General features: G+C 38.6%; 2 pseudogenes; one reads left to right on the forward strand and one right to left on the reverse strand.

The window, feature by feature from the left end:
* Nucleotides 1–1,449: 1,449 nt before the first annotated feature.
* LOC147829399 (large ribosomal subunit protein eL15 pseudogene) lies at nt 1,450–7,455 on the reverse strand (annotated as a pseudogene).
* A 614-nt stretch (nt 7,456–8,069) lies between these two features.
* LOC101713949 (ELL-associated factor 1 pseudogene) lies at nt 8,070–8,935 on the forward strand (annotated as a pseudogene).
* Nucleotides 8,936–26,318: the final 17,383 nt, after the last annotated feature.

Genomic DNA, 26,318 nt, shown 5'->3' on the forward strand with positions numbered 1-26,318 from the left:
ATTGTTCCAGTCTGTGACTGAGGGCTTCTCCAGATGGCAACAAACTAGTATCTTAGGCCATCCTATGCTAGAAGTATGATTGTGATAAAATAAACATTGTCATTTTTTTCTTTTTTTGGTACCGGGGATCAAACTTGGGACCTTGTACTTGCAAAGCAGGCGACAGCACCACTGAGCTAAGTCCCTGGCTGTGATAAAATAAACATAGTCCTGCCTTCACTGACCTTACAGTCTAGTGACAAGTAATTGTACAAGTAATTACAAATTTAAATAAATGTCTGAAAGGAAAGACAAGGTTTTATGGAAATAAGAACCCAAGGTTTTATGAAACCAAGTAACCCAAGCACCATGGGAAGAGTAGGGAAGAATTCATACGTTTATTATTTCCATCTGTCTTCCGATCTAAAAAGGGACAGGTAGTGGTTAGTGTGGGTTGTTACCATATGACACAATTCAAGAATAGTACCCAATAATCAAGACTTATACCACTAATGCCCCATTTATCTCAGAGATAAATTCATATTACTGTTCCAACCTGATGTATTTCCTTTCTAAATAATTATGCACAGCACACATGTATTTCTTAAATCCTGCTTTAGTTTGTATAATTCACAGATGCAGAGAGCCCTAGGAGTTGTTTTAAAGAGGATTAAATTACTGCATCAAGAAGCCTACATTTCTAATCAGCAAAATCCATTGTAGCTATAGAATTGCAATTAAATGTTATTACATATTTCCCAAAAGTTTAGAAGAGTCTATGGGTTAAACACCAGAAACATTAAAAGCAGCAGTACTGTAATATGTGGGGGAGAACTCCAAGAGAGTCTCTCTTCTGGGTTGTTGTGATTATGAATGGTGCTGTGGATCTCCAAAGCCTGCTTGTAGATCTACAGGGGAAGAGTGGCTACGCTATCAAAACAGATCCTTCAGCTCCTTCAGCTCTTACTCAGTTCAGGACAGCAGTGGGTAGTTGTGTGTTACTGAGAAAAACAGAACTGGGAGATGCATTGCAAACCAAAGAGGTGAAGAATGAATGAAAAACCAAGTTGTGTTCATGTTTTAGTTTAGTGGCAAGTCTGGAAGGAAAAAACTAGGTTTCAAGGAATTAATAGAGAGTCTAGAGGTCTTTTCAGTTGTTTTGGAGAAGATGGTTTGAATTCAAACTAAACAAGCAGATTGGGTCAATAATACAGCACATTCCTGGTCAGGATGTGGGCTTGGAGGAAACAGTGGAGTGTGGTAGGTAGGAGGCTGAATGCCGGCACTGGCCTGGCCAGGTTTGAGCGAGGTTGATGGGAATAACAGAAATATTTCATAGTGTTAAATGGACACAGAGGGCCTTCTAAGAGGCATGACTGAGGGCACCCCTGGGGGAAGATTGGGTGAGCCATGAACAGGGGAGGTTGAGTGGCTATATTTTTTATTAGGTTTGAATTTTACAAACATTACTTATATTAATGGTTTTGGTAGAGCTGGAGAGAGCCTTCTCCAAGCTGCATGGTAAGAACCAGCAGTAGTTTGGTAGGGCTTATAGTCCTTCCCAAGGCACGACTCTTGCAGCCTGCAGACACCAGTCTACATGTCTCCCTGTGCTTATGGATTGGTTTGCTGATTCACTGCTCATCAGGATCTCTTCTAAAACTTTTTGCAGTGCTGGGACCAAGTCTGTACAGAGCCTCCATGCTAGACAAATGCTCTCCTGGGCTACATCCCCAGCCCCTAGGACTTTTTTCTGTTAGCTTTCTGGAATGGATCAATGAGAATTTCCTCAAAGACTTTGCACGTGGAATCTTCGCTAACCCAGTAAGTATTCAGGACACTGTGAGCCCCACAGTGGTGTCCAGCTTGCTCATTGGCTACAGACTGAAGGCTTCTAATACACTTTAGCTGATCACCACCATCACAGATGGACAGGGTTGTTCTAGGTTGCACCCTTAGAACCAGGGTGTTCGTAGCCACCTCAGAGCACGTGTCACGTGTGCAACATACCTGCTTGGCCTAGTGTTCCTGTCTGAGTATTTTATTTGGCCAAGTGGGGCAAGGAGCCCTATGGAATCCTGTGATGGTGCCAGCATCAGCTCCTCAGAAGAAAGGGGATCGCATAGGATTGATTCCTCCAAATCCCCTGGGTTACTTGAACACACCCATCCAGGCTAATCTGATGGCTTCCACCACCTGAGAGGAAGGAGCTTCCTCTCACAGTTGTTCCCAGGCCCCAGAGTAGTTATTAATGTTGGTGTCCACAGAACATGGACTTGGCAGGGTAGGTGCAGGAGAGGCACTGATGAAGGGCAGGCTGGGAAGGGACTGAAGATTCACTGACTGAGATGCCAGGCTTGTGGCAAGAATAGTAGCAGGTGAGTCTCCACTTTATTTTCATCCTGAGTCTAGTGATTGATTGGCTTGGGGATTCTAAACTGCTTGTCAGAAAAGTAGTCTGGTTGAAAATAGATTAGACAGCTCAACGAATAGGTTAGATAATTTTGATGAATGGTGATCGATGTGGCAATATTTTATGCATGTTTGTGCCTTTTCTAGTTTAATTTTTCTCCATGGTACTGGAGAATGAACTGAGGGCCTTCACACTGTGCAGTATCTCTGGCCGTTTTTATTTTCAGACAGGCGCTTGCTAAATTGCTCAGGTGAAGTTGCTAAATTGCCTGAACTAGCAATCTTTCTGCCTCAGCCCCCCAGCATGCTGGGATTACAGGTATGTACCACCATACCTGGCTTGATTTACAGTTTTATTTTTATTTTAGTTTCTTACTGTCTTGCCTGACTATTCTAAAGGGATATTTTAAATTATTTGTTAAATTTATATATGCAATGCTGTGGTGAGGGAGTCATTAAAATGATGTTTTGCAGAAATATATTGAAATGGAATGATGAATCTATCCATCCATTAATTCACCCACAAATACTTGCTGAGGGCTCACTGAGTGCCACATTTGATCAAGGCTCTGAAGACACAGAAGCAAATAAGGCCCTGGTCTTTATGGAGCTTGTGTTCTTTCTGTGTTGGTACTGATGGCATCCTAGTAGGAGGGAGATGTGATTAAGTAAATAAGTGAAGAAACAAGAATGAAAAAAACAAAGGAAGGAAGTAAGAAAGAAAGGAAGAGGAAAGAAAAAAAGAAGTCATACAATAGGGTTTTAAGTGGTGGTTGGGGAAACATTAGTTTAGATTGGGTGGTCAGAGACATTATCTCTGAGAAAATGATGTTTGAGCAAGCATTGTAGGGTAGGAAGGACCCAGTATTGCAAAAATCTGAAGGAAGTTCTTCCTGGCAGAAGTAATAAATAGTGCAAAAGTCCCAAGGCAGGAAAATTGGCAAGTTGAACAAATAGAAAGCAGTCAAGTGTGGCTGGAGTCTATTTATCAAAGGGCATAGTGACATGGATTGTGTTGGGGAGGTGGATGGGCCATGTGGCAGTTTGTTGGCTATGGGGGAAGCTTGATAGCCATACTATCCTGTTAGGTAAAAAAAGAAGATAAAAATGAGATGCCTGGAATGAACCCCTATAAAAATAATACACTTGTCCATTTGGAATCTATTGAAAGGAAACACTACCAAAGAATGAATGTAAGATTACTCCTGGACATTTTAAAAATAATTTTATTTTCTATGTTTTGTTATTATTTCTTAGTTGGCCATTTATTGTTCTTATAATAAGGAAGCAAAACCCATCTTAGCAATTGAAACGATATAAATTTTTTTTTTTTAAAAAAACATTTTCTTTTAAAAAGTGTCTTACTAATTTCTGGACAATTATGTCCAGGCTTTGTTTCACAAACTTGATGACATCTTAAAATTTAAAAAATCGTATGTAAAAATTACCCATGCAAATTTTTATAACTTCAACTGCACAAGGGCATAAAATATTGGATATTTAAATTATCCTCAACTTTAATTTTGCCTCACAAACAGGGCAAGAAGGCTAACTCTCTAAAAAGAATTAAAATAGAGATGCATAAGTCAGAAAAATATTCATTTTGTATAACTGTGCCCTTCTGATGGAATTGCTTCATCAGCACCATCTACTATTGTGGGAAACTAAATTGAGCTTCTCATGAGAGAGACTGGGAAAGCTAGGAAAGAGTTCTTTGGGCTTAGCCAAGCAGTTTGGGTTATAGGATGGGTTCCCAGGCCAAAAGAGGACAGAGACCAACAGAGAAAGGGAAACAGGCAGAAGCACATAGAAAGGATTCTTTGGCTTTGAGAATGTATGGCCTTTGGAATTCATGCTCACTGAGGCGCTGGTCCTTAGTTCTTGGGTTAAGATCTTTCTTTTATACTTTTAAGGATTATTGAGCATCCCAAGAGACTTTGTTTGTATGATTTATACCTATTAATATTTATTGAATTGGAAATTAAAACAGAAACTTAAAAAAGGGTGCAGTTGCTAATTTATTTAAAATAATAATTTCATTACATGTTAAAACACACATTTTACATGAAACACATTTTCCAAAAAATTATGAGAGGAGTGGCATTGTTTAACATTTTTGCAAACATGTTGGATGCCCAGTTTAACAGAAGCCATCTGGGTCTTCAAGTCTACAGCTTAATTTAATCTGTTGAGATATATAGATATTCTTTATTCAATGACCTACCTGTTTAACTAGTGTTCCGACTTAGCGCTGAGGCTCACTGCTCGTACTTATACTGGCCTCTCAGACTTAAAATGGAACTTTTTTTGTACAGTTCTGTACATCTTGTTTATAGAGCCAAAATGTCTTTTTTGGGGGTATAATACACTTTTTAAATACAGTACTATAAATTTTGTTAATAGTACTGTATAGTACAGTATTGTAGTTTTTTTATGTTCTGTGATAAATTACACTACTGCATGTAAGAGTTAAGTAAATAAAAGCAAAGTCATCAAGTTGGAGTTTCCTTTGACCATTTCTTTGTTCTGAATATTCTAATGTATGTACTATGTACAACTCCTCTTTTAGTGACCAATTTGTTGAATGACCTGAATGGAATGGAACTCGGTCATTAAATGAGGAGTGTCTGCACTGCTTTGATTAACGCATATGAAGAAAATCTGGTTTCATGCTGCTATGTGGTTGGAAGAAAGAATATAAAGATATTTTTTCATACAGAGTGGTAGATATTTTTCTTTAATACTACACCAAAACTTCAGAAATTGTAGTTTCTTAACGATAACTTGCAATGTGGCATCTGAAGCTGCATCACTTACCTTCTCCTACTCCATTACATTAAAATCCAGTAATGTGTCTTATACTTTGAACAGCTCATTTACAGATGCATGATTCTGTAACATCATATATGGGCAATTTGGAAAATATTGAGTCACTGGGTCATGCATATTGTCTAAATATGTATACATATCATTAAAAATAGCTACTAAATTCTCTATTCATCTTCTCAGAAATGTCTTTAAGAATTGGGAACTGTCAAGCCTTAGGTGGTGGATACAAGTGTTCTGAAATTCTGATTTTTGCCTGAAAACTCAAATGTTATCGTCAACAAACACTGTCAATTGTTTTCCTTGGCATGACAGTATCCCTTTGTTTATTTTTGAAAAAAATATCTGCCAAGTCTAGATAACTGTAGTTCATTGTCAATTTTTCAAGTCAAAATAATGTTCCATGAAAAGAGGACTAGTTCAGCTCTCAACTCATTCATAGCAGCGCTCTTCCTTGAGACAGCATGGCACTGTTCCACATAGCCCAAGTGTTTATGTGGGTGTCCATTTATCACATAGAATGCTGCATAGATGTGTTACTGATGGTTGAAATGTAATAAAAAATTTGCGCTCATTCATCAAGGACATTTTAAAATGAAGCTGACATTAAGACTAAGACCCAAACCAAAAACCCTGTTAGTCTGTGGCAGTGAAGAAAAGGACAACTAATAGCAGAGTTTGGTGCCTTTTTGGGTCCTGAAGCAGCTTCAGTTTCATTGATTCTTACTTCTGTGCCATCAGTGCAAATTTCAGCAAGGGAAAGGCCTTCATATTATATAAGGATCTACAAATCTCAACTTTGCAGACTCTGAGAGAACCAGTGCCCAGCTGTATTGATTCTAAGTCTCTGCTTGGGCTGGAGGAAGGCTCCTGAAGCTTTTGTTCCAGTCTTAGCGGGCAGGAGATGGAGAAAAGCCCATGTTGGCAGGGAGAGGCCAGAAGAATAATCAGCTCCAGGTCAGCGACTTGAGTTTCATCACAAAGAACTAAAATTCACAAATGCCAAAGATAGAAACAGAAGCAATACATACATAACATTGAAACTATGCACACTATTTTCAAAACCACTTATTAAAGTAGGTCTGAAAATATTAGCAGGAAGAAGAGAGATTATTAGGAAGTACTTCTATAATATTGCAAGAAATACAGTTTTAGTGTTTTTTAAGAAAATAAATTAATTTTATATAATTTTAAATTTTAAGATATCAATGCATGTAGTCAACATGTTTCTAACTTTTTCTTGATTGGATTAGAAATAAAAGCAACTCTTGCTGCCTTCAGTTAATTGGCATTGGTATAATTGTTCTATTGAATTCAATATAACTGATATGCTCCTTTTAAAATAATCTGTATCTGTTATAGAAGACATGTCTATGGCCCAAAATGTCTTTTTTTTCACAAAATCCAGTTTTTATCAGAAATTTATCATTTTACAAAAGGCAAATACAAAATGCACATAAACAACAACAACAACAACAACAACAACAGAAAAATGTCTTTATCCTACAATCTAATTGGCGAGATAAAAAATTTTAGAAATATATTACTGTCCTTTTGAATCTTGAACCTTATTACAAAGACTTTGCGCTTCCAAGGGTGTCTTTGGTGAATTCTTCTGGGAGAATGCTACATCTTGCTTGCTTCTTGGTGAACGTTCAAGAACAATCTGTGTCGAGTGAAGAAAGGCCTCCTGCTTCCTTAGGAAGGTGTGTAGTTCTTAAAATGTATTACGTTCTTCACCAGCAGACTCCAGGCAGCAGCTGAGGGGACACAAATGACATTCATCCTCTTTGTCTTCTAGATTGCCTAGTCTTTGTGGATAAGATCAAACAGAGTTAGAACTGTATTTGTGTGTGTGTGTGTGTGTGTGTGTATTTGTGCATATACCAGAAGGGGAGAGAGAGAGAGAGAGAGAGAGAGAGAGAGAGAGAGAGAGAGAGAGAGAGAGAGAGAGATTTATACTCAAATCCTGTGGTTGTATTCCTGTTTATGAGGACTTTAGGATTTAAGTGAAAAGAGAAGATGTTAGTGTTTAGAGGTTGTTACTGAGATGGTCCACTGCAATAGAGTAATTTTGTACATCTCTTTAATATGGTATATCTTATGTAGTATTCAAGTTGTACATACTGCATCTTTTATTTTAATTTCCTCCTTGACCTTTTCTATTTATCTCTCTTCCCTACCCTGATCTTTCTCAGGTTGTTTGCTATCTGCATGATTTCCTGGACACTCAGCCATGTATCCCTCTTGCCCACTACTTACGGTATTTGTACCCACAGTGGTTATTGTGTGTAAGATCAAAGGATCATTTTCAGGACAAGAAGGGACTTGAATTAGATCATTTAATTTAACCTTTCTCACTTTTACAAGCAAAGAAATTGATTGGTGGAGGACCAGACTGGTAGAACCATTTGTACAAGTTCACAAAATTAGTGGCAAACATGGACATGCTCAGCATAGGGGTGAGGTGCTCATGTGTGTTGTGTGACTTCTGCGTTTCAGGTGCTGTGTGGTTCTAGCTCATTTTATCATGGCAATTATCCTCACTTTTATAAACCACAAAACCAAGGATCCAAATTTATAGGATATCTCCCAACTCCAAGTTGTTGTACACTACACAGCTGGAGCACAAGTCTCACTTTTCATCTCCTGTCTCCAGCTGCCTTCTCCACTCACACTGGCCCAGCCGGTTTATCAGCCTACACAATAACAGATGTGTGAAATATGCTTCTTAAAAATGGCAGAACTGGACTTGTTTCTGGCTCCTGGTGGGCCCCGGCTGGGCTCAAGGTGCACTCCCTCTGGGATGCTGGTGTGGGAGCTGGGTCTTCAGCTGTAAGGGGAGAGTGCTGATCCTGGGCCATGAACAGGTTGGGGAACCCACCGCTGGACAGTGAGGAACACTGCCTGCACTTCAGAGAGAACTTTGAGAAGCAGCTGTGGGCCTTCTTCCACACCATTCACTATGATTTTAAGCCAGCATCTATAGACACTTCCTGTGAAAGAGAGCTTCAGGTTGGCAAAGGATATGAAGCCACAACTACACTGCCATATATTCCTGGATCCACGCCACCCATGATTGTGTTCAAGGGGAACAAATGACCTTATCAGAAAGACCGTGTGCTTATTATTAATCATGACACTGGTGAATATGTACTGGAGAAATTCAGTAGCAGAATTCAGGTCAAGAAGACAAAAGCTGAAGGGAGCAGTAAAATCCAGGCCTGAAGGGCACAGCGGCCACTCAGCCCCACAGCCTTCACAGCCACCTCCACCTCCACCTCCACCTCCACCTCCACCTCTACCTCCACTTCCCATGCCATTCACAGCTCCAACAAAGCCTCCAGTTGGACCAAAACTTCTCCCTTGAAGGACACCCCCTCGCCTGACCCTCAGCTTGATGACATCAAAAGAGAGCTGAGGGCTGAAGTTGACATTATCAAGCAGATGAGCAGCAGCAGTGGGAGAAGCTCCTCAGACTTGGAGAGCTCCTCAGGAAGTGAGGATGACAGCTCCAGCAGTGGAGGCAAGGACAATGGCCTGGCCTCTCCTCCACAGCCTCATACCAGCAACCCTACAACAGCAGGCCTGCCATTGCCAATGGAACAACCACAAGGAACAAGGAGCAATGGAACAGCCACAAGGAAGCAACTAGCTCATGAATACCCTTAGAAATGACGTGCAGTTGAGTGAGTCTGGCAGTGACAGTGATGATTAGGTCCCAATCTTTTAAAATTAACTTCCTGGTGTATAATACATGATGCAGCAAGACCAGGCTACTTTCACATGGAGTCTATTGCCATAGGAAAATGTTGTGGATCAGTGCCTATAAGGAGTTTGGGGCTTTGGAACTTCTCTGATATTCAAGTCTTTAACTTAGTGGTGATAGGTGCTTTTTCTCATGTAATTTTTGAATAATCTCCTATTGCAAAGTTTAAATAGATCTATAGAAGAGATAACAGAATTATATTTCTATTTGGTTAACATTTTTAATGAAAAACAGAGAGCTCTGCCTTGGGCTAGGTTACTCAGAGGCCATGTCTTTACCAGGTCAGTGATTTGGTTTTAAATTTCAGCAGCCATTAGTTTGATAAGTAGACCTCAAATGGTCTGTACCAGTGAGATCAAACAATCTTTGAGGGGTAAGGAATAAGAGGGAGATCTCAAACTACATCATAGAAATATGTACAACCACTTTAAATTTGTTGACCTAAAGTAATAAGGAAGTTTGTCTGACTCAGCCTGACAAACCTGAATAGAAATGAACTTCAGTGGAGTCTTTGAATGTCAGCTGGGATGGACTCTGAAGATACTCTAGCTCAATACCCTCATTTACAGGAAAGGGAAGCACATGGCTGGTTTATGACCCATCTTCTCTTCCCAGTCCCTGTTCCCTCCCTTGAATTTCACTTAATGGAATCAGAAATTTTTATACATGGAACTTATAGTGTACATTAGCATTTTTACTGGATTCAAAAAGACAAAAGCACTAGAGTACTTCCAGCCAGAATTCAGATCCCCACAGTCCCTAAATGCTTTAGACTGAATGGAGCAGATTAAGCCAGCAGCCACTGTGTTGATGCATGTGACTCAGTTAAATTGAGGCTTTAATTCCATGTGGACCCATCCTAGGTGTTCTTCATTTTTGGGTTTTAGCAGAATGGGAATGGGGTAGGAGTAGAAAAGAAACCTCTCTGAACAAATGAGCCAGCAGTAAATTTCCAAAAACCAAAATCTAGATAGGAGTTCTGCAATATGGAATGAGCACATTCTTTGATAAGATCTTTCTGCTTATGATTTTGTATCACTGTGTCTGACTCCTAGACTAGTTTGTATTTTTATATAAACCTAGAAGAGAATCACAAGATCACCTTCTCCAGTGTGCAGTTTCTTAATGAATCAGATGTTGTTGGAAATGGAACATTAGTAAATATTCCATATTGAGTGAATGTGTGGTGAATTGTCCCATGATTAGTGTGGAGCAGCCTTTTTCTGTCATTTGCATGAATGTGTCCTAAGAAATTGCTATCTACTTTGGTTCTGTGGGTGTCAAGACATTAATAATGATTTTTCTTTCTCTGGTTCCTCCACTCAGATGGCCTCTCCCTAGCTAGTGGAGGAAAGCAGTCTGGACCTACAAAGGAAATGGATAGTCCATGATGGGGGGGCTTTGGTGAGAATTCTATCATCCACATGGTGACTCCAGTGAGCCAAAATGGAAGGAGGAGCCCTGCCTTGCAGCCCACCTGCAGCACTCTGCCCCAGTGTAGGTGGTAGGCACATGCTAGTACTGGTGATGGGATCTTTGACCATCACGAGAGCTCAATGGATTCAGTGACAGGTAGGAACTTATTTATAAATGAACTGATTGATAATTGCTTTATAATTCTATGGTAATGATGGCTCAGGGAAGGTAAAGGTCACAATTGGAGACGTGAATTGTTACTGGATGTGGGAATTATTTCACTGCTCTTAACTTGCTCAAATTAGAGCAGGTTCCAGGAACTTGAACTAAAACACGTATTTACTCACAATCCCCAAGCCTTGATGTAGATGGAACTGTGGATTTTGGTCTGTTAAGATGTTTGTTTCTAAGCTCATACAAGGGAGGAAATTATAAAGATCAGAGCACAAATCAATGCAATGGAGACTAAGAATGATACAAAAAATCAATGAAGCCAAGAGCTGGCTATTTGAAAGAATAAACAAAATCGACAAACCCTTAGCCAACCTTATCAGAAAAAGGAAAGAAAAGGCCCACATCCATGCAATTAGGAATGAAAAGGATGAAATTACAGCAGACCCAGCAGAAATCCAGAGTATCATCAATACCTACTTTGAGAACCTATATGCAAATAAGATGGAAAATGCAGAAGAAATGGACAGATTCCTAGAGAAGTATGAATTTCCAAAGTTGAATGAAGAAGACCTAAAAATTCTAAACAACCCAATATCAACCAATGAAATTGAAAATGTAATTATAAACTTACCAACTAAGAAAAGCCTGAGTCCTGATGGCTTCACTGCTGAATTCTACAAGACATTTTGAGAGGAAATACTGCCACTACTGTTTAAACTCTTCAATGAAATTGAAAGGGAAGCAATACTCCCAAATTCATTCCTGGAAGCAAGCATCACCTTGATCCCCAAAGCAGAGAAAGACCCAACTGAAAAAGAGAACTACAGACCAATCTCACTAATGAACATAGATGCAAAAATCCTTAATAAGATACTGGCAAATAGAATGCAGAAGATAATCAAAAAGATCATACACCGTGACCAAGTGGGACTCATCCCAGGGATGCAGGGATGGTTCAACATACACAAATCAATCAATGTAATACACTATATCAATAGAGCCAAGGACAAAAACCATATGATCATCTCAATAAATGCAGAGAAAGCATTTGAAAAAATCCAACACACATTTATGATTAAAAACCCAACAAAAAATTGGAATAGATGGTGTCTACCTCAATCTGATAAAAGCCATCTATGAAAAGCCAACAGCCAATATCATACTAAATGGTCAAAAACTGAAATCCTTCACACTAACATCAGCAACAAGACAAAGATGTCCACTATCACCACTCCTGTTCAGTATAGTTTTGGAAACATTAGCCATGGCAATTAGACTAGAGAAAGAAATAAAAGGAATAAAGATAGGAAATGAAGAAGTCAAATTGTCATTATTTGCAGATGACATGATACTCTATATAGAAGACCCCAAGAACTCCACCAAAAGTCTTCTAGACTTAATAACCAAATTCAGTAAAGTAGCTGGATACAAGGTCAACACACAGAAATCTATAGCTTTCCTCTCCATGAACAACAGACTACTGAGAGAGAAATAGGGCAAACAATTCCTTTCACAATAGCATCTGAAAAACTGAAATACCTAGGAATCAACCTAACAAACGAAATCAAAGACCTCTTCTCTGAAAACTATAGCACTCTGAAAAGAGAGATTGAAGATGATATCAGAAAATGAAAAGAAATCCCTTGATCCTGGGTAGGATGAAGCAACATAGTGAAAATGGCCATACTTTCAAAACTGCTATATAGATTCAATGCAATCTAAACTGCAATTCCAGCAGCGTATTTCACAGACCTTGAGAAAACAATTCAAAAATTCATTTGGAACAAGAAGAGATCTAGAAGAGCAAAAGCAATTCTAGGCAACAGAGACATAGCAGGGGGTATCACCATCTCCAACTTGAAACTATACTACAAAGCTACTGTGATAAAACAGCATGGTATTGGCAAAGAAACAGACCTGAGGACCAGTGGAACAGATTAGAAGATGCAGAAACAACTCCAGACACACTCAGCCACTTCATATTTGACAAAGGAGCCAAAGACCCCCACTGGAGGAAAGATAGCCTCTTTAATAAATGGTGCTGGAAAAATTGGGTTTCAACATGCCAAAGATTAAATCTAGACCTATATCTCTCACCATGCACAAAACTAAAATCAAAATGGATTAAATATCTAAATATTAAAACAGAAATACTGAATCTCCTGAAATAGAGGTTAGGTAGAACTCTTGAAGACATTAGTGTAGGAAAAGATTTTATGAATAAAACCTCAGTTGCTCGTGAACTAGCACAAACAATCAACAAGTGGGATCTCTTCCTACTAAAAAGCTTCTGCACAGCAAGAGAAACCACTAACAGTGTGAAGAGACAACCTACAGTGTGGGAAAAAATTTTCACCTGGTGTTCCTCAGACAAAGGTCTACTATCCAGAATCTAGAAAGAACTTAAAAAAAACCAGACTCCTAAATTTAAAGACCCAATCCAAAAATGGGCATCTGAAAGGAACAGACATTTCTCAGACAAAGAAGTAGAAATAGCAAATAAACAAGTGAAAAAATGTTCAACATCACTGGTCATTCGAGATATGCAGATAAAAACAACACTGAGATTCCACCTTCATCATAAAGAATGGCTGCTATCATGAAATCAAACAATAACAAATGGTGGCAGGGAATAGTTTCTCTAGTGTGAGAAACTGAAAGTGTAAATAAGGACTGAAAGGTATAATAGGTAATGTGAAATAGGAAGAAAAGGGGCAAAGGGGAAGGGGAAGTGGGAGGGCTAGGGGAAAGTAAAGAAGGGAATGGGATTAATATGAGAAAATGGAAAAATGGAAACAAAGTCTTTGTAAATAGGGAGGAGTGGAGGGGTGGAAGGGAGGGCAGGAGAAGGGGGAAAAATAAGAACCAAGAGAGATTATGTAAAGGTGCAAGTTTCCAATGATGAATGTCATTATATTGTATACCTAAAATGTACAAATAAAATAAAATTTAAAAAAACCCAAATGCTAGTGGGGATGTGGGGAAAGAGGAACACTGCTGCACTGCTGGTGGGAGTGTAGACTGGTACAACCACTGTGGAAATCAGTATGGAGATACCTCAAAGAACTAGGACTGAAAGTACCATTTGACCCAGCTATTCCCCTGCTGGGGATCTTCCCCAAAGAATTAAAAGACTCACACCACAGTGATATATGTGCACCCATGTTCAAAGCAGCACAATTTGTAATAGCTAAAACTTGGAAACAGCCCAAATGCCCATGAACTGGTGACTGGATAAAGAAAGTGCAGTTTTTAAAAATAAAATGGAGTACTACTCCGCCATAAAACATGAGAAAGTAGAGACATTTATAGCTAAGCGGTTGCATATTGAGGCGATACTCTGAAGTGAAATGAATAGGACACACATGTGTATTTACCTAATAGTTTCTCTAGTGTGAGACAGTGCAGCAGAAATAAGGACGAAAAGGTATAATAGATAATGTGAAATAGGAAGAAAAGGGCCAAAGGGGAAGGGGAAGTGGGTAGGGTAGGGGCGAGGAAAGAGGGGAATGGAATTAATGTCAGAAAATGAAAAAATGGAAACAAAGTCTTTGTAAATAGGGAGGGATGGAGGGGTTGAAGGGCGGGGGATGGGGAAAAAATAACCAAGAGAGACTATGTAAAGGTGGAAATTTCCAATGATGAATGTCATTATATTGTATACCTAAAATGTACCAATAGACTTAATTTTACAAAAGATGTTTGTTTCTGTAGGAAATACTTGCGGCACTAGGCTTAGTGAATCAAGCTTTCTGAGCTTCAGCCCCTCTCCTCTGTCATCTGTCCTACCCAGGCTATTCTCTATCACAGCTTTAGTTTCTGTTTTCTACACAAAACCTTTCATAGTTCTGTCTCTCAGAAGAGTATGAATTTTTTCTTTTTGGAAATCAAGAATGAGGCCAGACAGATGACTTCACGGGTACATTATGCCAGCTAACCTGGACTTTTTCTCCCTGTGTCTGTGCCTTCACTGTCTTTCCTGCTCCCTTCACCCCACTTGAAGCCCCAGGTCCAGGGTTAGTTTCCATATTCATGGACTCTTGCTCTGTTTTGACCCATGTATAGTGCCCTGTGAGCACAAACTTTTTCTTGTTTGAACCCTAGTTGGTATGAGCTCCTCAATCACAGGGACTGTCATCACAGGACTAGACATTCATGTGCTGACAGTCTGTGGAGGAGGAGGAGGCAGAGAGAACTAACCAGTGAAATAGAGGGGTTAGACAGAGAGAAAACACCCTGGGCATTTGGACAAAGCTGAATATATCCATGCTGAAGTTTCTAACTAAACTGTTAAATTGCCTTTACTTTATACAGTGTCTGCTGCACTGTGAGTTATTTAGGTAAAGTGCAAAGACTAAATCTGATATGTCTGAGGAGCCATGGCAAGCCTTAGTAAAACGTGTTGGGGAAACAATATAAATAAAATAGAGATGTTTAATAATGCCACTCATTTTTTCTGAGGCAGAATCCTTTTTTTTTAATGTGTGGTATCCTTCAGTGGTGGGAAAACTTGAAATCCTTATTTCCCTATTTCAGAGACTGGTTAACCAGGAGAGAGCAATAAAGAAGAGAGAGAGGAGAGAGAGAGAGAGAGAGAGAGAGAATGTGTGTGTGTATGTATGTGTATGTGATGTATTTATTACATTATTTTGAAAGAGAAGTATTTGTCTGTTATGTGGATATATATATATATATATATATATATATATATATATATATATATATATTAGGTACAGCCAAAGTGGATAGTCCCATTTGGCAAAGAGTGTAGGATTTCTGAAACTCAGGCCTTAACCGGTAGATTGGAAGACAGGACCAACTGAAGTGTTATGAAATATATGTTTTATTTGCTTCTGTTATTTCTATCTTGAGTTCATTGTCTCATTTAATGATTTTTAAAATCTTGTGCCTAAAGTTCATTTTGTATAATTATGAAGCAGACAAGCATGTTTACATTTATGTGGAATATTTGCGGTATAATTTTTTGTTGTTTATTCACTTAAAAGATCACTATATTTAAATAAAAATGAAGATCAACAATACAAAAAATGGAAGAACTCGGTTCCTTTAAGACTTTAGACAGTTGATGTATGAAAATAAACTTTGAAACCTCAACTATGACTTGAAAGTTCATTAAAAAAACTTCACTACCTTCTCACTTAGCTGAGTTCATGCTGTGGAAGAAAAATGTTAAGTATAAAATTTATACATCAGTAATCAAGTCAGAAGCTTCTTGGCTGTTCGATATGGGAGTTAAAAATCTGCATTTAAATTGTGGTTCTAAAGTATAGATCCCAAGGACCCTAGGGGCCTTCCCTGGAGGAGCAGTGTACAGGGAGTATGAACTTTTTGCTTATCTTTAATTCTGCCAGCTCTCCAAAAGTTCAGGAATAAGCTGGAAGGAGGAACAGCTTTAGGAAATAAGAAAACACTTAAGGATTTGTTATAGAACTTCATTTAATGATAAGATTTTTCCAGTCATTCATAAGGGCTGAATCTACATGATCTGACATGAAGCATGGTCTGGGACTGCTAATAGGCAATTTATTCAACAGCTGTAGGAAGGGTTATTGCTTTCTGTCAGCATTCACGCTTGTTTGTTTTGTGGTGATGTTGGGCAGCTGCTGGAGAAGGAGTAGGGTCCCTTAAGTGTTGTGCACATGATTTCTCAAATAGAGTCAGCCTTCGCATAGGCGGCCACGCAGGAGCAGAGCCTGCCATGATTAAAATCCAAAAACAAAGGAAGCTTCAGTTTAGGAATAGTTTTAGGTATAAAAAGACAATTGTGTGTGTGTGTGTGTGTGTGTGTGTGTGTGTGCTTGAAGGTAAGAGAGAGAATTGTATTTAGCATCTCACAAATTTTTCCCAGTGTCTGCTGAGATCCACGTTTTTCTGTTGGCAGACAGCCTACACCTTGGTATCAGATTTGTTTTCATAAAGTCAGTTCTCAGGGCAAGTAATTAGCCTACATAGACATCTTAAGTGGCTTCTTACTGAATCAAAGCACAACTTCTTTGTCTGGTGTTTGAGTCCTTCTACAATACAGACCTCACCTACCCTTCCATCCTGAGCTCTCCTTCTCTAGGTAAAGGATCTTTGTCCAAACCAGATCCCACTTCCCAGAGTGCACCACACACTCTCTCTCTGTCTAAATCATTTTCTTCATTGTTGAAACAAAATACTTGATGCCCACAACTGACAGAAGTTTGTTTTGGCTCAGTTACAGACCATGGTCTGCTGGCTTTAAGGTAGAAAATGGTTTGGCAGAGGGGTTTATTACTCCCGTGATTCAATCACCTTCCAAAAGCCCTGCTCATCACCTCCAGCATTTTGAGCAGTGCCTTTGCAGAAATGAATCATTCAATCAAGGTTGTGAATGAAGTGGAATTCCATGTGCCTCATCTTCTCTATTATACTTCATGGATCTCCTACCACAGACGCTTCCTTTTTTCCTGCACTTACTCATAAGACCACAGATTTTGTTGGGAAATGTACATAAGGATTTTGTTTGGCTGCACAACCATCCCCTTTGAGCCTGATTTACATTCTTTAGGTGTTAGTATACCTGCTCAGAGGTGGACGTCTCTTTGCCTGGTCAGTCAAATTCAGGGTCACAGCCCCCCATCCTGGACATTGTCCTCTCCTACTGGAAGCAATAAGTCCTTTGAAGCTGACCTGGTTACTCTGTCTTGATTAATTTCATGCTGCAGCCTGCCTAGCCATAATTACGGCATGCTAAAGCAAAAATCTTAATGATTTACACCAAAATCAAATGCTGGAAAATTGCTTTCGATGATGCTATTGAAGATGATTTCTCAGGGGCTCTGTTTGTGGTAAACATTACTTAAATGGGGCAGAGCTGTGTCATTTGGGTTTAGGAAAGTCAAGAAAGTGATAGGTGGGGAGGTTGTACAATTTAAGGGAATAAGAGTTATATATATTTTAGCTTCTTTTTGTTGTGTGTTGAACTTACACATTTTAAAAATGTATCAGTTAGGGCTAGGTTTGGTTTCACATAATATTGAAACCCTATACAACAGAGTCTAGAACAATATAGAAATCATTTCTTCCTCCTGTAATACAAGACAAGAGGTAGGTAGTCCAGGGCTGGTATGTGACTCTGTTAAGTCCTCAGGGACCAAGGCTGTTTCTAGATCTTACCATCCTCAAGTTCTGTGCTTTATCTTTGTGGCTGCTGCAAATTCAGTCTGCACAAACAAGTTTTAGACACATAATGGAAGAAGAGAAGGAAATCTCACAGAACATCCAGATAACATCCCATTAGCCAGACACAACTCTGTAGTTACATTTAACATTGAGAAAGGATGGGAAGTGGTCCCTCAGTGAAACAGTAAAGGGTTTAGCTGATTTCAGTCCTTTATTACTAAGGAAGAGGGGGATGAAGGATGTAAAAAAAATAGCCATCAGTCTCTTTCACACCAATCCTTATTTTATATCTCAGTTCCAAATCATCTCTAGTCAACTTGTCTCCTGAGCAGCTTTGTGTTTTTCCAGTTTTCCTTTGCTCCCATGGGCTTTTCCCTCCTTGAAAGGAATGTCATTCTGCTGCCTGCAGCAGAATCTTTTTCATGCATACTTCTGAGTAGTCCCTTGAAAGATAGTTTTCCCATCGTGCAATTCCTATAACACTTTTTCTATCCTTTGCATTTATCACAGCTTACTTGATATGGCAATGGTAATATTTGTGTGTATGTTTTATCCTTCTATGAGATGTGAACTTCAGATTTTCCAGGGCCTGTTTTAGGCGTGGTTATACATCCTTTCCTAGGACTTCATTCATTCATTCATTTATTCATTCGATAAAACTTTATTAACGTTATCACATGCACAACTTGATGGGCAAGAGCCCCATCTCTTTTAGGGAAGTGTTATGATTTATATCTAGATATCTGCCAAGAGTCTCTACTCATAGGTGGGGCTTTTGGAAGCTGATTGGATTGCAGGGCTCCTAACTGACTTGTTGTAGGCGGTGGGCTGGGTCAGAAGAGGCTGGTCATTTTGGTGTGTCCTGGAAGGGTTTATCTCCCTCCCACCTCCTCCTTTGCTCTATGCTTCCTGGATGCCCTGAGGTGAGCAGTTTTTCCTCTGCTCTGACCCTCTGCCATGCTTGCTGCTTTGGAGCCAGAGGACTATGCACTGAAAGATCTACAGACTGTGAGCCAAAATGAACCTCTCCTCTTTGAATTGTGGGTGTTGGTTGTTGTGTCCCAACAAGGAAGGTAACTAAGACAGGGAGGCAGAGTAACAGAAAATTACATGTAATGTGGTAAGTGGCTAGTGGAGAATCTGCTAAAGAAGTGAATGGATTTTACTCCCTGGCTTGACTAATTTTACAGTTCTAAGTAGAAAACAGCATGAGGTTATTTAATGTTATTTATAAGAACAGATAAACACACTACTAGAAAGCCACAGAAATGAGTACATATAACTTGAAGTAAAATATTATCCACATTTATAAGACTAGCATTGGTAATAAGTAAATTTAATGGCACACTTTACTGGAAATCTGAAGGCCTGCAGCAGATTTAAATTTCATAATTTTTCAAAAAAGATTGTGAAATTATAAAAATACACATGAATCAAGTTTTAATATATTGTATGATGGGTGGATGAGGCAGTCCATTGTACCATTTCTTTCTTTGGTTTCTCAGGCATGGTTTGGCAGAGCAAGAACTCTGAAACATTAATACATTCAATAAAAAGTAAAATATGGAAAAAATAATATGGAATGCAGAGTTGACAGTACTCAAGTGGTTCACAAGCTTATGTTTTCAACTGATAGCTCTTTTTTATTGATTCAATAGGTCTAGGGCCAGGTCTGGGAATCTGCATTTTAATAAAACTCATCAAAAGCGTCTTTTTTTATATTTTCATTTTTTCTTTTTATCTTATTGTGGTAAAATATACAACTTACAAATTAACTTACAAATTACCATCTTAACCATTTTTAAATGTACAGTTCTGGGGTATTAAATACATTCATAATGTTGTGTAACCATCACCACCATCCAGGTCCATAAATCCTTTTTTTGTTTTCTTTTGGTACCGGGGATCGAACTTGGATCCTTGTGCTTGTGCAGCAGGTGGCGAAACCACTGAGCTAAATCCCCAGGCCACATAAATCTTTTCATCTTGTAAAACTGAATCTCTGTACCTTTTAAACAACCCCTGTTCATTCCCCTAGACTGGCAGCTACAACTTCTCTCTGTCTCTATGGTTTTGTTGCCTCTAGGGACCTCACATGAGTGGAATCCTGCAGCATTTGTCCTTTGCTTCTTTCTTTCACTCAGTATAACATTCTCCAGGTGCATCCATGTTGTAGCATGGAACAGGATTTCCTCCTTTTTTAAGCCTAAATAACATTCATTTTTGAGACTTTATACTTCACATATTTGGAAATGTTTGTGTTTTGTCTATGACCCACGTAGAAAATAGTTTATCCCACTTCTTTAGTGGCTTTCTGATTTTGTTTATGGAATACTTTTGTCATTCAGAGGGTTTTATTTTTATGTCATCCGATTCATCAATTTTATGTCTGTGGATTTTGAGTCATAATTAGAAAATCTTTCCAAGTTACATTTGCCTGTGGTTATTTTCTAATGCTTGCATAGTTTTACGACTTTAAGTTGACATTGCCAATCTATTTGGAGTTTGTTTTTGTGTTCAGTATGAAGTATGGATGTAATTTTATATTTTTATAAAAATCAGCATAGTTATCCTAGTCCTGTTATCAAGTACATCTTTGACTCACAGATCTGAGCTCTGATGTGGTCATTATAATTCTGTGACACTTCCTAGTCAGCCATGACTGTGTCACCCTTCCACTTGAGTATGGGTCTGACCCGTGATTTGTCCTCACTAGCAAAATATGAAAAAGTGAAGGGAATTTACAGATGCAATGAAGTCCCTAATCAGTTGACTTTAAGTTAATCCAAAGGAAATACCCATAATGGGCCTGAATGGTTCCAGTGAGTCCTTTGAAAAGAAAGTAGCAATCAGGGACTTTCTTCTTTTCCTTGAACCACCACACTACCAAGATTCTAATGAACTTGGGTTAGATATTTGCTTTTCTAGACTTTATCATATGATCTTGACATAAACTTAGAATGCTGAGGACATGGATAAACCAGAAGTTAACCTCTACTAAACCTGAGTTTAGAAAGTGAACCAACGGTAAGATCTTGAACTTACTGATTTCTCATCAATGTGCTGAGCCACTGGTGTTGAGTGTTGAGTGTTGAGCTACTGGTGCCCTGCCAGCCTCCCAGGTGGGTGTGCTGGACTTCTAGGCAGATTTCTTCACATGTGTTACGAGAGACACCTTGGAAGGCATACTGACCCATAAAGTGTGGGGTGCTGGACTGAGTTCAAATTTTGCCTCTATTACAGATTAATCCTGTCACTACAAATAACTTATTTAGCTTCACTGAGTCTGTTTGCTTTTAAAATGAAGATAAAATCACCATTGCTATTTTCCAAGGTTGTTGTAGGATCCCATCATATAAACTATGAAGGTGATGTGTGGACTAGCAAGTGGTCTGAATATGTAAAGAATGATTTCACAAGGGCCAGGGATTTAGCTCAGTGGTGGTGCCCGCCCCGCAAGCGCAAGGACCCAAGTTCGATCCCTGGTACAAAAAAAAAAAAGAATTATTTCACAACCAACATTGCATTGTTTGGGTCCTAAGAGTATAATAGACACATTGTTATGGCTTGTATCCAGATGTCCCTCCAAAGCCATGTGCTCTCATAGGTGGGACTTTGGCAGGTGGCTGGATTTAGGGTGTGTGATAGTGGGACTAAGGGTGTGTGGTAGAGGATTAGTCCACTAATTGGTTTATCTGCTTGCTGCTTCCTGCCTACCTTGTTACGGACTGTTTCTCCTCTGCCATGTCCCTGTGCCATGCCACCCTGCCTTGGGGCCAGCCAACTATGGGCTAAAACCTCTACAAATTGTGAGCTGAAATAAACCTTTCCTCCTCTAACTTTGCATGTTGGATATTTTGTCTCAGCAACGAGAAAAGTAACTAAAACACATACAGTACCACAGAGGCTGTCAAGTAGGCATCAGGGCTGGAACAGCTAGCTGCACCACGGAGTCCTGAGGACTGATGCAAACATCTGTTATCTGATCACTGTCAGCTTGTAAAAATCTGTGAGAAAGGCGAGAGGACTGCTGTGTGTATTTTCATACAGGCTGCTTCAGATATATATAGGGATAGACTATGACTTAAATTAGACCAAAGATTCTTCAAGCAGAAACTAGTCCTAGGTCATTAAGAACAGAGAATTGTTAAAAATTCCACATGGAATTTTGTGTATTTGGAAGGAAAATAAGGGGTGGTCAATGATGAGGGTCATTCCTTGTCAAGAGTTTCTCAAAAGGCATTCCTGGTCAGTCTCTTTTGTACACACACCCATTGACAGTGATGGGAAAAGTCTACAGTGTAGTAATATGTCCTCTTTCTGATAGAAACATTTGTGCTTGTGTTTGTCATTTCTAGTAGTTTCTGGATAGCATGGTGTCAAGGAAAGAAGATACCTGAATTGTGGCTAAGTTTGCTAAGCTCGAGTTGAAAGTTTTCATGCATAGGGGTGAAAGGAGATAAAAATAGAAATTTGAGAGTTGTACTCCTAATTCCCTATTACATGAAGAAAAATTAGACCAATTATAATGCAGCTGAAACAAAACCAAAATCAAAAATAACTAGATTTAAATTTTGTGGATAGAATTTGGTAAGTGGCAGTCTCTTATTCCTCAAAAAAGTGCTACTGGGAAACAATTCTTAAATTAAACTGTAGGAAAGGGAGGCAGGTGTGGGTGGAGTGGAAGGAAGACTTGGGTTCATTTCATGTGGAACCAGTCTCAGGAAAGATTTGGGGAAGATTGATGTTTAATATCCATCTTCCTCACAGTTATTAGCATCTATTGTGCCCACAATGTTTTCTGGCTCCTCAGTCTTTCCTTTTCCCACCTTTCTCCATTTTAAATGGGTCCCCTTAGAGTCATCCCTATCAGATTCCACTTCTATATGCCATACTTCAGTTTGGTTTTAGAAACTAATAAAGCAATTGAATGAAATTAATTGTATCTTGGCCATTAATTTTAAGCCATTTTATATTTGGTCCATATTATATTAAGGATACTAAGATCTTCCCTTCCTTTCTCTTTCCATTCTTCTGCAATAAACTCAGATGTAAGCTAAAATTAGATGGAGGAAAATATCTGATGTCTGAATGAAATTCATAGACTCTAAATATTAGTTCTTGGACTTTTCTTCTCCTATTGGTTTATTCTGTAGCTTGATTTTAATTTATCACTATTATTTTGATAGAATCACTCAAGGTTCAATATGCTGTTGTTTAATGCAAAATGTCCTTCATTATCTAATCAGAGGGCATTTATTTAACTTTATCAGTTATTCCCCTTAAAATATAACTAGGATCTAAAAGAGATAGTCTTGTAGAATCAAAAGCTAGTTGGTTTCAAAATCTTACTTTGAGTTGTTCCAGGAAGCAAAGTTTCAGGATATCTGGACCACTGATTAGAATCTCAGTCTTTTTGGTGAGTCACTGTGTCATAGACAGCTTTAGTTTCAAGACTCAGTGAAAACTTTTGTGTAGAAAAGAAATAGATAATTTCTCTGTAGAATTTAAAGAGACTCTAAGTTCGTAAATAATTATTTGATATTTATCATGATATTTTCTTGAAAAAATTATCTTTGATCAATTTAAGTTCTGGAAGAAATTTTTGATGACTAATTTAGAAGAGAGTCAACCTTACTGACTTATGCCTCCTGAAATTTGCATATTTAGATTCTGTGTTGATAAATTAGACTCATGAGTTATCCTTTACCACTAATTTAACTTTTCAGTGGATTTCAAAATTAATGAGCCCAATCCTTTTCTTCTAGAATTTGCTTAAAAGTGAGGTCCACAGAGTAAGATAAGAACTTGTTTTCCATTTCTGCATTTTCTCCCCAAGGAAGCCATAAATTCAATAAGTGTAATAGTTACTGCCTGATCAGTAAAAATGAGACAGAATGTTAGACTCGAGTTCTGCCTACACATTTGCTTCTTTGGTTTGCATTACAAGCATTTCTCACACTAGAAAAACTACTGTAAACTGAAAATGTAAATAAGGATTAAAATGATTAAAATGAATAATCGATAGTTTGAAATAGGAAGAAAAGGTCCAAAGGGGTAGGGGAAATGGGAGGGGAAGGAGAAAGGAAAGAAGGGAAAGGAAAAATTATGAGAAAAGGAAAAAATGGAAACAAAGTCTTTGTAAATAGGGAAGGGTGGAGGAGGTAAAGGGAGCACAGGAAATGGGGAAAAAAATAAGAACCAAGATATATCATGTACAGGTACAAGCACCCCATGATAAATGTAAATGTATTGTATACCTAAATTGTACCAATAAAAGAATTTAAGCAAAAAAAAAAAGAGAATTTCTTATTTAAAATGGTATTTTGCTAATTAGTTCACTTGATTAGATCTCAGGGACATGTCAGACTTGAAGAATAGGGTTAATCAATTTTGGGAAGGATTCTTGAACATATTCATGTGTATTTGTGTGTTTTAACATCATCAATGGACCTTGTGGTAAAACATTCAGGAACTTTTCCTATATTCTATTTAAAGCTGAATATTCAGAAACTGGCTTAGACAAATGTTTTCTTTCTTGAGCTGCCTATAAATGATCTATGATTTTATTTTTGGCCTGTTTGTGAGAAACCTATTTTGACTCTAGGGTTAAATGAAAGGAAAGAGATGACGTAAATGGACTTCTTTTTGGGTTTACCTATGAGAACTTGCTGTGGGCAATCGAGAATGCTCTTGGAAACATTTGGTGCAGATAAAATTTGAGATGGACAGTAATTCTTTCTCTTGGTCTTTTGATAATTAATATCCTCTAGTTACGTGACAGGTAGGTTAAGCCATGATTAGAGTTCAGCATCTGTTCTCAGAAGAGAGAGAAACTAAATCATCCTAGTATTCCTGATTTCATTAGCATCCTCTCTGCCCAAAAATGTACAGATCTTTGGGAACGGAAGCTGAGAGCAGAGTGGTTTTTCAGTATGTCCCTAAGCAAAGGTCTTACTGATGGCAATGGTTCTCCCCTGGCTGACCTTGAGATTGAAGAAAGCAAGAAAGGGCTGGGACCAGCAGTAGGGCGGGATAAGACATCACAGTAATAGATAGTGCGAGGGAAGAAAGGCAAAATCTGGCTCAGGACAAAGTCATAATGTCATAATAATGACATCCCTTCTTTTGTAATAGGAATGAGAGAATTCACATTTGAAGGAATCTTACAGACCATAGTCCAAACTCTTCATTAAGAAATCAGATATAGAAATTTGAAATGACTTTCTTTAAATCATACATCTGGTTGAGGTAGAGACGAGACAAAAACTTAATTGTCTAGCTTCCCCACCCCCGCCTTGCCAGCCCCTTTCCAAAGGACGTAATCTCTGAACATACTCTCTTTGTGATGGTAGGTTGTTCTTGGCTGTAGAAAACAAATATTCAGTAGAACAGAAAGAACTTTACCATTCAGTAAACATTTATTGAGTGTCAACCACACGCCAGCTACTGTTCTAGGCACTGATGTTTTTAGAGTGACCTTTTCATGTTCTTCCTTTTCCCCTGTGACTTTGACTCTTGATACTCCTTTTTCCTCAGTACCTCTCTGACATTCATTTTCACTGTTTACGTTAGCTTCTGTTATAGCTTGTATCTAGATATCTCCCCAGATTCTCATAGGTGGGGCTTTTGGGGGGATGTGGCTGGATCATGGGTGTGTCAGTATGGATTAAGGGTGTGTGATAACTGGATTAGTCCATTGATTAGTTTAGCATAGTTCTGGGTTTAGCATAAGAGAGCCCACTGTGGGTGTGGGTGGCACCAAACAATAGGTGGATAGCCTGGGTGGAATAAAAAGGGAAAGAAAGGCTTGCTGCTTCCTACCTGTTCTGCCATGGACTGTTTCTCTCTGCCATGCCCCTCTGTCATGCTACCTTGCCTTGGAGCCAGCTGACTATGGATGGAGACTTCTACAAATTGTGAGCTAAAATAAACCTTTTCTCCTTCAACCTGTGGATGTTAGGTATTTTTGTCCCAGCAAAGAGAAAATAACTAAGATGGATTTCTTTCAGTTCTTGGAGGAATGGGTATGAGGAGCCACTGGCAGAGTTTGCAGAAAGGGTGTTAGAGGTATATTGGAAATGATTGCTTACAATTTTACATTAACAATGTCAAAAAGTTCAACAAAAATCTGTTTCCTTAAGTATTTTAGACAAGTAAATGGAGAATTATGGAGATATTTGCAGAAAGGAAGGAGAACCAATAAATCTTGGTCATATTTAACTATAAAAGCTGCCTCCTGAAAAAGCATTTGCATATAGATTTTTCAAGAAAGTTTAAAAAGGCAAAGGTTTCAAAGTGAACACAGAACAATATTTTTATATTATGAAAATTAGATAGATGATTATTTTCCCACGAAATGTTATATATTTTTCTATAAGTCTCATGATGCCCCAAGTAAAAAGGTGGTCTTAACATTTTGTAAATAACTAGAAAAAGGCATTCTTCATTTCTGTGCTACAGAAGAGAGGTGTAGTTGTACTATGTCAATGGTATGAAGGCTATAAACATGGCATTAACAAGATGTGACAAAAATTTACTTCACATAGAAACAAGTCACTTTTATAGTCCTGAG

This window comes from Heterocephalus glaber, unplaced genomic scaffold, assembly GCF_053883595.1.
Source record: "Heterocephalus glaber isolate CG9 unplaced genomic scaffold, H.glaber_assembly_v1.0 deba00000621, whole genome shotgun sequence".
Taxonomy (NCBI): domain Eukaryota; kingdom Metazoa; phylum Chordata; class Mammalia; order Rodentia; family Bathyergidae; genus Heterocephalus; species Heterocephalus glaber.